Consider the following 13,040-nt stretch of genomic DNA (forward strand, 5'->3'; position numbering starts at 1 on the left):
AGGCACAAAGCAATAGACTCATCTAAATGTCAGGCCAGTGTGGAGTGAAGTAACCGTTTGACTTAATGGAAATATTGACCAAGTTGTCTGCGTCTCACCCCTCAGTCTGGACCTCTAGTCCGCTCGATAAAACCTTCCCATGATACCACATGTGCACACGAACACACTCACACACACACACACACACAGCCATGATCACATTTTCATCAGCGTCTCTGTCTTGTATGGTTGCTATGGCTATGAATGGCCCTGATTTCAACCGTAACCAACCCTCACAGAGGTCCAAGACCAAAAAAACATCATGATAACCAGCAACTGTATATTTCAGAGACAGTCAGCTTTGTTCTTCTTTCCAGTGCAGTGATTTAAAGTTCAAAATAACATGAGAAAATGAGGAAAGATGGAAATTACGCTAGATGGCTGGCTTATAGCTGGTATGTTTTACTCCAAGTTAGTGCAAAACTTCTTTTTCAGTAGAAGGCCTAAATGAGATATCATGTTTCTCTCAGTCCCACTGTTTCAAAATAAGTCGTGAAATTAGCATAAAATATGATACAGAAAATATCATGATTGGGTAAACCCTTCATTGTCATTTTCAACTCCTTTTTTATGAGTTATTATGTTTTTTTGGGGGGGACAAATAAATATATATTATATTTAACTTCATAAAATATAATCTTCAGGAAAATTGTTGCTCCAATGAGAATTTTGAATTATCAATAATAGAATTAAAATGAATTGATACAAATTCAGCTGTAGTACAAATCTAAGTTACACTGAATTGATTTGATTTATTTAAGTGTCCTCCACCATTGTATGGTGCCCAGCTCATATTGGCTCATGAGACACTTAAGCAACATCAGCCAAGATGGCCACACAGCAAATAATATACAGTTCCACAAATTCAAAAAAGAAAAAAATTCATAAGATTAACTTTTCATGACCAAAATGTGTGGGATTCAGTGCTCTCATTTTCTATAAACCTTGCTAAAGCAACAATCTCCTCCTTAAAGAGCCAACTCAACATTACACTTTCAGACATCCAAAACAAATCAGGGTTCTTCATTTGGATCTCCAAATTGTTGTTTCTAAATTAGATTTTTTCTGGTAAATTAAAGAATTTAGTGTTTGTTTGAAAAAAAATCTCCTACTTCTTAAACTAAATAAACTATCTACCATCTTGGATTAGCTAGAAAATACAAAACTGAAAACAGCTGCTTTTCTGAGCTTATGAAAAGTTACTTTTGCAGAACAGAAATGTTACAAATGATCTTATAGAATATGATGCATTGCTGTAAATTAAACTACCCAACAATATGCAGTATAAAGTCATTAAAATTAGCCCAGTCTTAAGTAAAATGTAACATACACATCAATTCAGCAGAAATATTAATCCAGATATATCCAAACACAAATCATATATAATGGTAAAACATTGATTGACTTTTACTACTACTTCTAATGTAAATTTTGTTGTTAATACTTACATACTTTTACTTAAGTAAGGTTTTTAATGTAGCCACCAACCTAATACTGTTGTATTTGTGTGTCCAAATGTGTACAGTAGGAGAAACTACGGTGGCCACGAAACTCACAAAAAATGCAAAAGGCCCTGTCCCGAGCCAGAGTTTTGTCCATTCTGGGCCATTGTAGAAACATGGTGGTTCAAGGTTGCTGACTCTGTAGAAGAGGACCTGCTCCCCCTGTAGTTAAAAAAGGTCTCATTTTAAGGTAAACACAATGATTATTATTTTCAGGTGATTATACACTAATGAAAACATACCAGACCATTTCTACTAATTGATCAATCAAGGGAATTAAGGAAAAGTATTCATCATCATACAACACAAGGTTGTATAACAAAATGAAAGTTTCTGGCTCCTTCATTTTACACACATAAAGACAATCACAATAAAAAACAGAGAGGATAAATAAAATCTGATAAAATAAAATGAAACAATATATACAGTTATTTATATACATGTACATATCTATACAACAAGATAGTGATGATAATATAATTTCATTCATTATGATGATCATCCAGTATGACTGCGTTTGAGCATTAAACACAGAGTCTGCCTCCTCCCGTTCTGCAGTCTGTTGGTTGGATAAAGGATGTTGAAGGAGCAGGTCTCTGTAAAGATGTAGGCACAACAGTCTTTGATTTCCCATTGTTTGACTAGCCTGAGTTCTTAAATGTTACACACTGGACCTTTAAGTATAGGATCGTAATACTCCTTCTATTACTGCCTTTGATGCTAACTTCTCTGGACACCCTGTAGCAGAGGTTCATTGTGTTTGGTTAGAAGATGATGAAAGCTTAATAATGACACTTATCTCAATTAGAAGCTCCAAGCCAATTTGTCAATTCCTGTGAGAAAAGACTTAAAAGAGATCCTCCCCTCCATCTCCATCATCTGGATACAATTGTGTCATTACAGGCGACTCTTGTCTGTGAGTGAGGGGCTGTTTACCCTGATGATAAGGCTTCAAAATGAACTTTTATTTTCTCAATCCATTCCTCGCTTGACTGCCTCTCTCTCTTCTGTATCCAATCTCAGAAGCCACACAAGAAGCCTGTGAATACAAGAAATGAAGTTGCTCCCATCAAGGCAAGTAGGACCCCATTTGACCTTTGACCTCACTTTGTGACTGGCTCAAGAATGGTGACTCAACACAGACACACAAACACTTACCGTAACTCAAGGCTCTTATTCCCGTAACGTTTCCAAATAAGTGAGACAGCTTGCAACTGTGTGTAGCTGCTGGAACTTCTGGATGTCAGAGAGCAGCTGCAGGAGTTTTACTGGAAAGACTAATGAAAGAGCTGATTTGTGTAAAATTACCTGGTTTCAAATATCTGTACATCAAGAGCACATCATGATAACACAGCATGATTTTTCCTTGAGTGCAGCTCAATAATTCATAGAGTGTAGCTTTTGAAAATAGTTTATATATACCAGTCATTTTGCCTCTAGTGAAAAGACAGGGGGTGTTGTCCATTCTTACCAAATTGGTAATCTTAGCAGAGAAAATGACTCATTTAACATAACTATAGAGATTTTCTTATTTTCCTTCAGCTTGTTATGACTGTGCAAGTGTTCATTTCATGCAAATGAGTGTATGACAATGTGAGTACATACACACACACACATGCTTGTAAGTGCGTGTGTGTGTGTGTTTAATGTGGTAAATAATTTTTTCTTGATCCACAAAAGTGACAGCCACTCATTCACCTGATCCGGGAGTCGACCTCACCCTATTATTTAGCTACAGCAAATAGCCTTCCCCCTCAAAGCAGGTCAGTACCAACTTCTTCATCTAATGACTCCCAAGTCATTACTTAGTCTGCCCCTAGAATCAAAGACTTCATCCCACATGTAGAGCAATTTATGGGCATTTTAGACATCTTAACGGTGAGAAAGACTTATACTGGCGGCACAGTATAAATACAGTTGATTTTATTGAGAGAAATAAGCAATGATTGGTCAGTCAGTAGAAATAAAGCAGATGAGCAGTGTGTAGATTTGTTTTTCAGAAGGTTTCCTAAAGTTTTTCAATCTGGCACCTATATTTAGGAAATACAGTCTCATCCTGGGACATAGACTCATTGAATCACACAGTTCACGTGGTGACCCACCAGACACAAGCCTGTGACTCATTTGGGTCTTGGGTAATGACTTAACATCCAGTGGGGTTGCTGGTTGTTCTTTGTTGTTGCTTTTTGTCAACAGTATTTAAAGTGTATATAATTGAATCTATGTGCTATGGATTATGTTTCTATGTTTTCCTTATGTTGTCTTTCTTGTGTGATTGAAATGTATGTAGCTTTATGCAACAGGTCTATTTGACTTTGTTTTGATGACTAAATGTTTCTTGATTAAATATCCCAATGGATTAGCTGGATCTTGTAATGGAGCTATTCTAATTAATTAAATGATCATATGTTTTAATTTGAAAATTAAATTGAAATAACTGAGCTTATTCTTAAATTTATACAACCACACTTCATAGGTGTATGTGTAAAGAGGTATCAGGGTTTTATAGTTGTTGCTAAATATTAGCCTATTATTGTTGCATTTGTGTCATGAGTTATTAATTCAAGAGCACAATTAACTCATTTGTGTGCACAGGGAAAAAATAAATTATTACTGACACCTGCAGGCTTCGTAAAACAGCCATGTGAACATCACATGAAACAAGTTTTTCTTCTTTCTCCTTATCCTTCCTTCGCTTCGACAGTAGCTCCTACTGCTACTGATTAACAACATCCTGATGTCTGTGTGTGTGTGTGTGTGTGTGTGTGTGATCAGTTCTGGTGTGGGATGACAAGATGACTGCTTTGATCTCACCATCACCTCCCATGAACAGACACAGCTGGCCATGGTGTGTGTGTGTGTGTGTGTGTGTGTGTGTGTGTGTGTACTGTATTGCACATGCTCCACTTGAACAAAATGTGAATGGAAGTCTAAGAGATGGCGTGAACGTGTGTGACAACAGTTGAGTTTTTTCTAGAAAAGGGGGGAGCAGGGGGCGCTCATCCTATTGACCCTTTACAATGTCACTGGAAATGGTGAAATTGAGGTCAGGTAACAAATGTGTGATCCAGCACAACCTTTTCAAAACATTATGGTGCATTGATTCCTCTCACATTCATTTCACAAACCACGAAAGCCTCAAAACAAAGTGTGTTTCAAGCAACTCATTATCAATTTGTACCTCTTGGCATCACAAAATCAGGACCAGAATAGAAGTACAAAAGTTTCTCTGCTTCATTTGCCTATGACCAGTGAGCTGTTTTGTTAGTCTTATCAAATATTTTCATAGTTCTGTATGGTCAGCTTGCATTTGTACAGTGATCCAGCTTTCACAAATCTATGCATTGTTCAACCATTGATCTTACTGTAACCAGATACAAAGATCTCTGTTGCATTGTAAATACTGTCCTCAATGCAGCATTATGCTGTTGGAATGTGGGATACACAGTACATGACAGAACAACACACACACCGTTGCTCATTGGGTTTTAATACTATATATGTGGTTCTAAGGCCTTTAATACTGTATTATTAAGAACTTAAATACAAGACAAAACATGTATTTAGTCAATCCTATTAATGAATTTCAACCTGAATCTTTTTGATTCCTTAATTCGGCTGAACAAGACAACTACATTAAACATTAATAATAATACACTTTTGTTCACACTTGTGAGCGTCTACATTCACAGATCGAAAATCTGTTTTCACCTGTCTTGGTTTTTCTACCTTGTAGGCTATCAGGGATGGCCCTCCCCAAAAATCAGATGGTGACGGTAACTCTCCTGTAAAATTCTGCAAGAAGAATTATTTGTGCACTTTGTTAGGAGTTTAGCTATGGATGAATTAAGGAGAACTGGTTGCCGCTTTCAGAGATGGCGTTCATTCATTCCTACTGTATTTTTGTGTACATAGAGTAAGCGCTTGTTTCGTCTCCGGCCAGGCCGGATGATAGTGTGCACATTTGAGACTTCCTCTGGCTAAACTGGCTGACTTCCTGTTGACTGACCACTCATTTAACGGGATCAGATTCTGAGTCATGTTTGTGTTGCTTAGTCAAGTTGTTTTTTGTTTGTTTTGACCATTTTACTGTTCCTTCTCTAATGAGTTTGCAAAGGAAAAATGGTCATTGGGCTAGTGTGTCACCTGATGCTACTGGAAGTTGCAATAAGTGTAGCCACTAGTCCTTCCTGGGGCTTGGTTACAACAGTTTAGCTAGCTAGCTAACAATTATTCACCAATTAACGCATGGATCTCTTGCATGGATATTAAAGAGACAAAAGTTTTCCTCACAGGTCCTCACTAACGCTCATAAATAGCCATACTATACTGTCAATGACAGTCTACAATGCTATAAACCAGTAAGCAGTTCTCACAGTTCAGCCATAATGAAAACTTTTGGCCTCTGTTAAAAACCTTTTTGCTGCCACTGCCAACCCAAGGCGATGTAGAACATATGACAGATATTACCCCGCTGTCTTTATATAGACCTAATCCTGCCTAGCCCTGCCCAAAGCTTTCCTCGTGGCCCCAAACCTGACAAGCAAAAAAGAGGGAGACACAGAGAGAGCCAGAGGAGAGAAATGCATTTGAGATGGAGAAACTAATATACAAAATGTTTCTGAGAATGACATTGATGCTAAAGACAGCAAGCGGGAAGATAACTGAAAGAGAGATCAGAGAAGTGGAGAGAGATGGACAGAGTGAGTCTGGATCTGAGCTCTATAGATGAGGAAACCTCAGAGAAAACCTCTGTGGCCAAAGCATCCATCATCCTCATGTTACTGCGATGGGAAGAGATTGCTGACCTCACCAGCAGATGTGCAGCCTGCTAGCTGGGCTGGGCTGGTCAGGGTTGGGCACAGAAGAGTTGGACTGATGAATTTACATGGATCTTCCCATCTACATTCTTCAGTGGCCATTTAGCCGGCATGCTTATATTTGAATGGTCATCTTGCTAGAACACCTATGATTTAATGGTTGTTTTCTCCATATAGCCCATATGTATAACTGAGTGGTCAGCTAGTACACTGATGCTGAGGGAGGTGATTATTTTCTTTATTGAGGAAAGATAAAATATAGGCTGGCTCTGAATCACAAATAGCTGAGGCTAATGAGCTGTAAAAATGAAGCTAGGTGATGCTAACTTTATGCAGAGATGGAAGAGGGAATCCCAGTGGGACAGTGTTTTTTGAATCTGGAATGTGCAACCCAATAAGGTAGGCCTATTTTTATAGTAAGGCCTAGCTGGAATGACTTTAATATTTCCTGGTGTCAGTCACTCTGAATGAAATCTGAATGAAAAATCGAGCTGGTTAGTAAATAATTTCAAACACAAGGAGGTCAGTTGAGCCAACGCTAAATTTTTAATATACAACTAATTTTTATGAGCAAACACTGAACATTGTGTAGGAACTGTAATATAGATGCATTTTAGATCAGAATAATGCAGAGACACAACTCATCAACAAATTGTTCACTGTCAATGTATTTGCTTTTCCTGTAATATGTTTTCATGGGTTTAGGAAACTCAAATCAATATAAAAAATATACATTTTTAGAGAATGATTGGGATTTTAGTAAAATATTTGAAAAGGTCAACACTGATTTGAAGCCCAAGATGGGGCGAGCTGACTTTTTCAGTATTTAACCAAACCTTCACCATATTCTAACCTTAACCAAGTGTTTTAGTAGCCTATATCTAACTACATGTGGGACACAGGTCTCAAACCCCTGTCAAGTCAAATCAAATTAATTGCCAATTGTATTTATATGCCTTAGTATCACAAATCAAAAACCCAGTCATAAGCTGCTGGCTGGTGATGCATTGGTTCTTTCCGATTTTTTTTAAATCAGGAAGTTTAGTGTACCTGTACCTGGATGAGAAGAAGATCTTTAATGTGACCCCTCTTTTTATGTCCCTGGCATCCAGGATTACACATATAAACAAAAAGGAATCCCTCTTCCAGGACGTACAGGTATGTAATAGATGTCTTGTGTACATAATAGACCAACAAAATAAAATTACAATATGGACAATCAGGATGACACAATTCTAAATATATTGTTAATATGTATGAATAATATGGATCTGGGATGTTGTGGAGCAACTTCAAGTGTCGTCCAGCAGATCTGAGCTACATAACCTCTTCTCCATCATAGAGACTTGGAGAGAGAACAGATCACGCAATCACACGAGACAAAACTCAAGCACACCTTTCACATAGAAAGATCAACATTTGCTCTGTGCTAGAGGATGTAAGACTACTTTACAATATGAGGTAGGCCCACACCACCAATAAAGCCTTCACAAAGACAAGCAAGTTATGACAACAGTGCAGATTAACTTCTCTTGAAATGTGTATAAGTACCCTACTGCACTTAAGAAAACACTGATATCTTTAAACAAAATGATCAAAATGTTCAACTGTTTTACTATTTAGATTGAACTGTCCAGATTTAAAAAAAAAAAAAATCAGTTTCAATAACAGTTTCAGTAACAGTCTACAGAAATTAAATTGGTACAAAATTCATTCAAACACATTTTTTGTATTTTTTTATTATTACTAACTTAAAGATAAATTGATGAAATTAAAGTAATCTACCACATTCCCTCTCTGCCAAATACGTTTCAAATCAGTAAATATTACTTTAGATATGATCTTGCTTAAACCAAATATTGTAATTATTTCTCCATTTATTTTCCGAATCTTTCTCTCCATGCTTCTGCACTGTTCCTTCAATCTCATCAGCTTTACCGTTGTCCTTTCTGTCCATGCCCACTTAAACTATCGCCACCACTTTTTTCCCCTCTTTTGTTCTTTCTCTTCATTTTTGTCTTTAAGGTACCTTGCATTCTCTCCCCACTGCCTTTACGTCCCTTTATCTCCCCCCACCTCTTGATCCCACTCACCGCTTTCTCACTTGTCTACTGGAAAGTCCCATGAGTTTAGCAGTGGCACCGGGAGCTGCAGCAGCAGTGTTTGGGTCACACTGGTGAGGGGAAGGCACGCCACTGGCAGCTGGCCTACCACATTAGAAGACTTTGGTGTATGTATGTGTGTAAGTGCATGTGTGTGTGTGCTTGCATGTGTGTGAGTGCATGCATGTGTGTACAATAATAAGAACCCTGCTGCCTGTCAGCCACAAGGCAGCAGCTGCTCAGGCCCACAGATTAGAGGCTTGCACTGCACTGGATGCCCTTAGTGAGTGGTTGGATGGATGGATGGATGGATCAACATATAGTGGTGGTTTGTGTAACTTAACACACGTGAAATTCAACATACATATAACATTATTTGAATCCCTCTACCAAGGACTTTGCTAGTCATGTTTGACACCATTTCATTACTCTAATCCAATCCAATTCTCTTTGCATTCCTCTCTTTCTTCAATTCATGACATGTCATGAACTGTCCTGTCAAAGCATGTTCACATTTTCAATGCCACAATACAGTAATTATCCTCACCAGAAAAACGACATAATTTTGTTCAAATATGTCCACCAACCTGTGTTTTCCTGGCAGAAGTGCTCTTGCAGTCTTCAAAATCACTCTCCTCTGTCCATTACACAAACCTCTTAGTATTGAAAAACTTACATATACCATAAGATAACTTTCATAAACCTAACCATAACTTTTTTAACCTCTACCACAAACATTTACTTTTTGGGGGGATATTTTGCCTTTGTTGGACAATTGATAGTGAAAAGGAAGACAACAGGGAAGAGAGAGGGGTATGACATGCAACAAAGGTCCCTGGTTGGAATCAAACCTGAGGCATTGTGGTTATGTGGCATGTACTGTAACTGTAATTAGGCTACCAGTGTGTCTAATTTTTCTAACCCAAGTAGTTTTAGTTACCAAAACACTGATGGAATTATATGAATATTATACTCTATTTCTGCCAATTGGGATATTAAAATGGCAAATGGATAATTGTTTGTTAATGGTACATTCCTTGGTTAAAGAATATGATATGCCCAACTCAACTGACTCCCTGCTGCCTTTAAGGGTACTTGCACCTTTTTTGGCCCATTTGCCTGATTCTTGAAATAAATAATAAATTAAAAACAGGGCAGCTTTTCTCTTATATGCTTTGTTTATTCCTCCATAAATGTCTACACCAATTTCCACTTGAATCAACATTTTACTGTGGTACTTACTGCTATAAAAATGTGAATTTAGCTCAAGGAACAGTTGTATGTTACAAATGGATGGATTTCACTGGAAGCAACAGTAAAAAACAAAATAAAAAAGACAGAGCTTCCTCTTGGCTGTTATGTTATTTGTAATTCAGCTTGACACAATGACCCATTCTATTCTACTTTCACGAAAACCCCTAAACAAAACATAATTTCTTCTCACAGATTTACTGCTATATATAGGTGTAAATGAAAATCCACCCAGAATTATAACTGTTCATCTCTAATTTCAGACAGTACAGTCTATTTGAATGTCTCAACAAACGTTTAATTCAGTCTAATCTGCCTTTGTTCATGAAATACTGTAACTGCAAACAAATGATGACAGTGTCAATGAATCGGAAACAGGATTAGTGGCTCATTTGATGTTTGAGCTTTTCCACACAAATGTAATCTTATTTTGTTTTAGTGCTTAATATTGAGATACTATGGCTCAATGCAAGTAAAATCATTGCTATAAACAGGAAATAACCATCCACAAAGAGCCTTTCTCACTCATTTTCCTTTGATGACATAGTTTAGCAGAGTCTTGTGTAAACTTTAACAGACCAAATACCTGTAATTAAAAGCTGTTCCTTTGCCTTACTGTTAATGTTGATATCTAAAAAGCTTATTCTATCCACCCAACAGTACTTGTACTTACTTGGACTAACTGAGATGAACTGGACTCTACCAGCATCTGAAGTCAAGTCATCAGCTGCTCCTCTGCAATGACATCTTCATGTATTCAAACCGAATTCTATGTGGTTGCCAACTACACAATGACTATAAAATAGTAGGTGTCTGCCGTATGTCCCACCTGTGCATGAAATCAGTTTTAGGGTGGAATTCCCCTTTAGGCGGGAGCTATCAGTCATGTGCTAGTAAGGTATCCCCCTTGATCCTCTGTTGTGGTTTCTCTGGGTGAGATGAAGGCTATTGCTGTGACACTGGGAGGTAGGCGAACTCTTAAATGCTCCCTCTGTGTGTCTGATCTCTTTGTTCCCTACGCACTGGCACGCGCGTACATGAATGGAAATACACAAACACCAATGAATAAATGCAAGTACCAGCAAGCACACACACACGCAAACACACACACTCATGAACACACACGCCGTTTGTTGATCCCTGTAAGAGTATACTCTTTATGTCATAACCCCAATAAAAGCGCAGCCCTCCAGATGTCTGGTGTGTGTATCATTGTATTGGGCAGATCACGTAAGATGAATGCCCACTCGCTACATCAGACAGAATTCTCGATTCCCTCACACACACACACACATCATGCAGCCAGAAGGTGTGATCCTCAGTGGTAGAGAGGTGGTGAGATACTAGCGGTGGTTGCCTCATACAAAAAGGAATGCTGTTCATAAGACATCTGGTGCAGGTAGGGATGTAACACGGTCAAATATTATGTCATCATGTTCAGGTGGTGGTGATGAAGAAGGGGGATGTTTCTTACACTTCATGTTTCACACTCAAAACACAATGACTTAAATTGTCTTATACATTATAAGACAATACAAGCACACACGTGTATATACAGACATACAAACACACACGTGTAACACATTTTTAGTAACAGAACAATTCTGTCTGAGACACGCCTGTTGTAGTGGTGGTACACATGGAGTAGTGGTGATCATAATATCATAATGTGATCAGATGTTTAAAGGGTATCATTATGTTATTGAAAGAACAATACTGGAGATCAGTATTATCAATAACAGCAGGATTCTTAGGAACATTTCTTAATATCTTGACCTGAACAGTTGTGTGATGTTCAAGGAATGTAAAGGTGAGGGGGTCCTGTCTCCTACTGTACTGTAAGTCAGCTCAGACTTCTTAGCCATGCTAGCAGCTGACACCAGCAGGTCAAACTTTTTGCTAATCCTCTGAAATCTTAGCAGGCTTAAGGCTACGTACTTGTGTCTAGCCACAGTGGTACCGACCAATTCAGTCTACAATGAGGAACTACTATCATATATGATATATGTCATATCTGAAATGGAAAGTATTTCTTAATTGAAAGAAGAGCAAAGAATGGCACTGAAGGCTTTTCTCAATCCTCTAGACTGCGGTAAAAGTTTGACCACTTTATATGGTTAATTGGTCTGATTGGTTAATCACTTATGATGGGCCGTGATAGACGGTGATGGTTCATGCATCTTAATGACTAAAGCGATCCCAAGACTTTTAATCTAGTATCACCATGAGGTTGACATATGGTTCAGAGTGAAATATCTCTACAACTGTTGGATGGATTATCATGGAACTTGCTGTGATAACTATGGTTATCTGACTTCTCATTTAGCGCAACTATCAGGTCAGGTTGCGCAGTATACACTTGCGTACCATTGTTAATGTGAGCATGTTAGAATGCCGATGTAAACTCAACTGTTGTTTCAGTGTCCTCATTTTAAAAAAGCTTAGTTTTTCTTGTACAATCCAACACAAACTGTAATTTCCAGATTTCAAAAATGCATTTGCCAAAAGTATTTTAGGTGGAAATTAAGTCAGTTTTCTGATTATGGAAGGCCAAAAAAGAACCCTTTGTGTGGACATTGTTGACCATCATTAATGACCCCTCTAATCAAGATAAAGCCTTTGCATTTAGAAGACTCTGTCTACTTGTGGCTTAGGTCTCATCTAGTGGGGGGTCCCTGGTCTGCAGAAATACATTGTTGCGAAAGATTGTATATGTGTGTACATGCACATATACAGTACATGTGCACTCACACACCCGCCTTCAGCATGGGGCAGGTTTGAACACTGTGGTAGCAGTGAAGCCTTGGCACTCCCCTTTTGACATGTTCAAATCTGTCCTCATCACTGATTCTCCACTTAATCTGCACCTGATCACCTCTGTCTGTCACATCAAAAAGAGAAGGGAGGAGTGGCATTCTGTGTGTCCTTATATTTTTTAATACTAGAGGTCAATAAACTTTTGAGTTCAACTGGAAGAGCAGGAAACAGCATCTGTGCGTTTAAGTGGCGGTGGTGTTGTTGATGTGGTGGGGACATGAAACAGGAGTTTGGAGCTCCAATCACACCTGTATGTAACAGAAGGTGAAAGTTTTCAGCTACATTCCTTACACTCTTCCCTTTAGTTAAACACATGGAATGTACTGTATAAGCTGTATGTACTGAATGTAAAAGAGAGAGGAACTGTGTGTGTGTGTGTCAGAGGTAGCAATTAGAGGCACAAACATGTACATCGCAGCCAACAGATAATGTCTGCTTCTGTTGGAAAAAGCAAAAGTGATTGAAAACTGAGTTTATTTTAAAGTAGAACCAATGTGTGTGTGTGTGTG

Source organism: Morone saxatilis, unplaced genomic scaffold (genome assembly GCF_004916995.1).
Source record: "Morone saxatilis isolate NCDOM2014 unplaced genomic scaffold, NCSU_SB_2.0 Contig5, whole genome shotgun sequence".
Taxonomy (NCBI): domain Eukaryota; kingdom Metazoa; phylum Chordata; class Actinopteri; family Moronidae; genus Morone; species Morone saxatilis.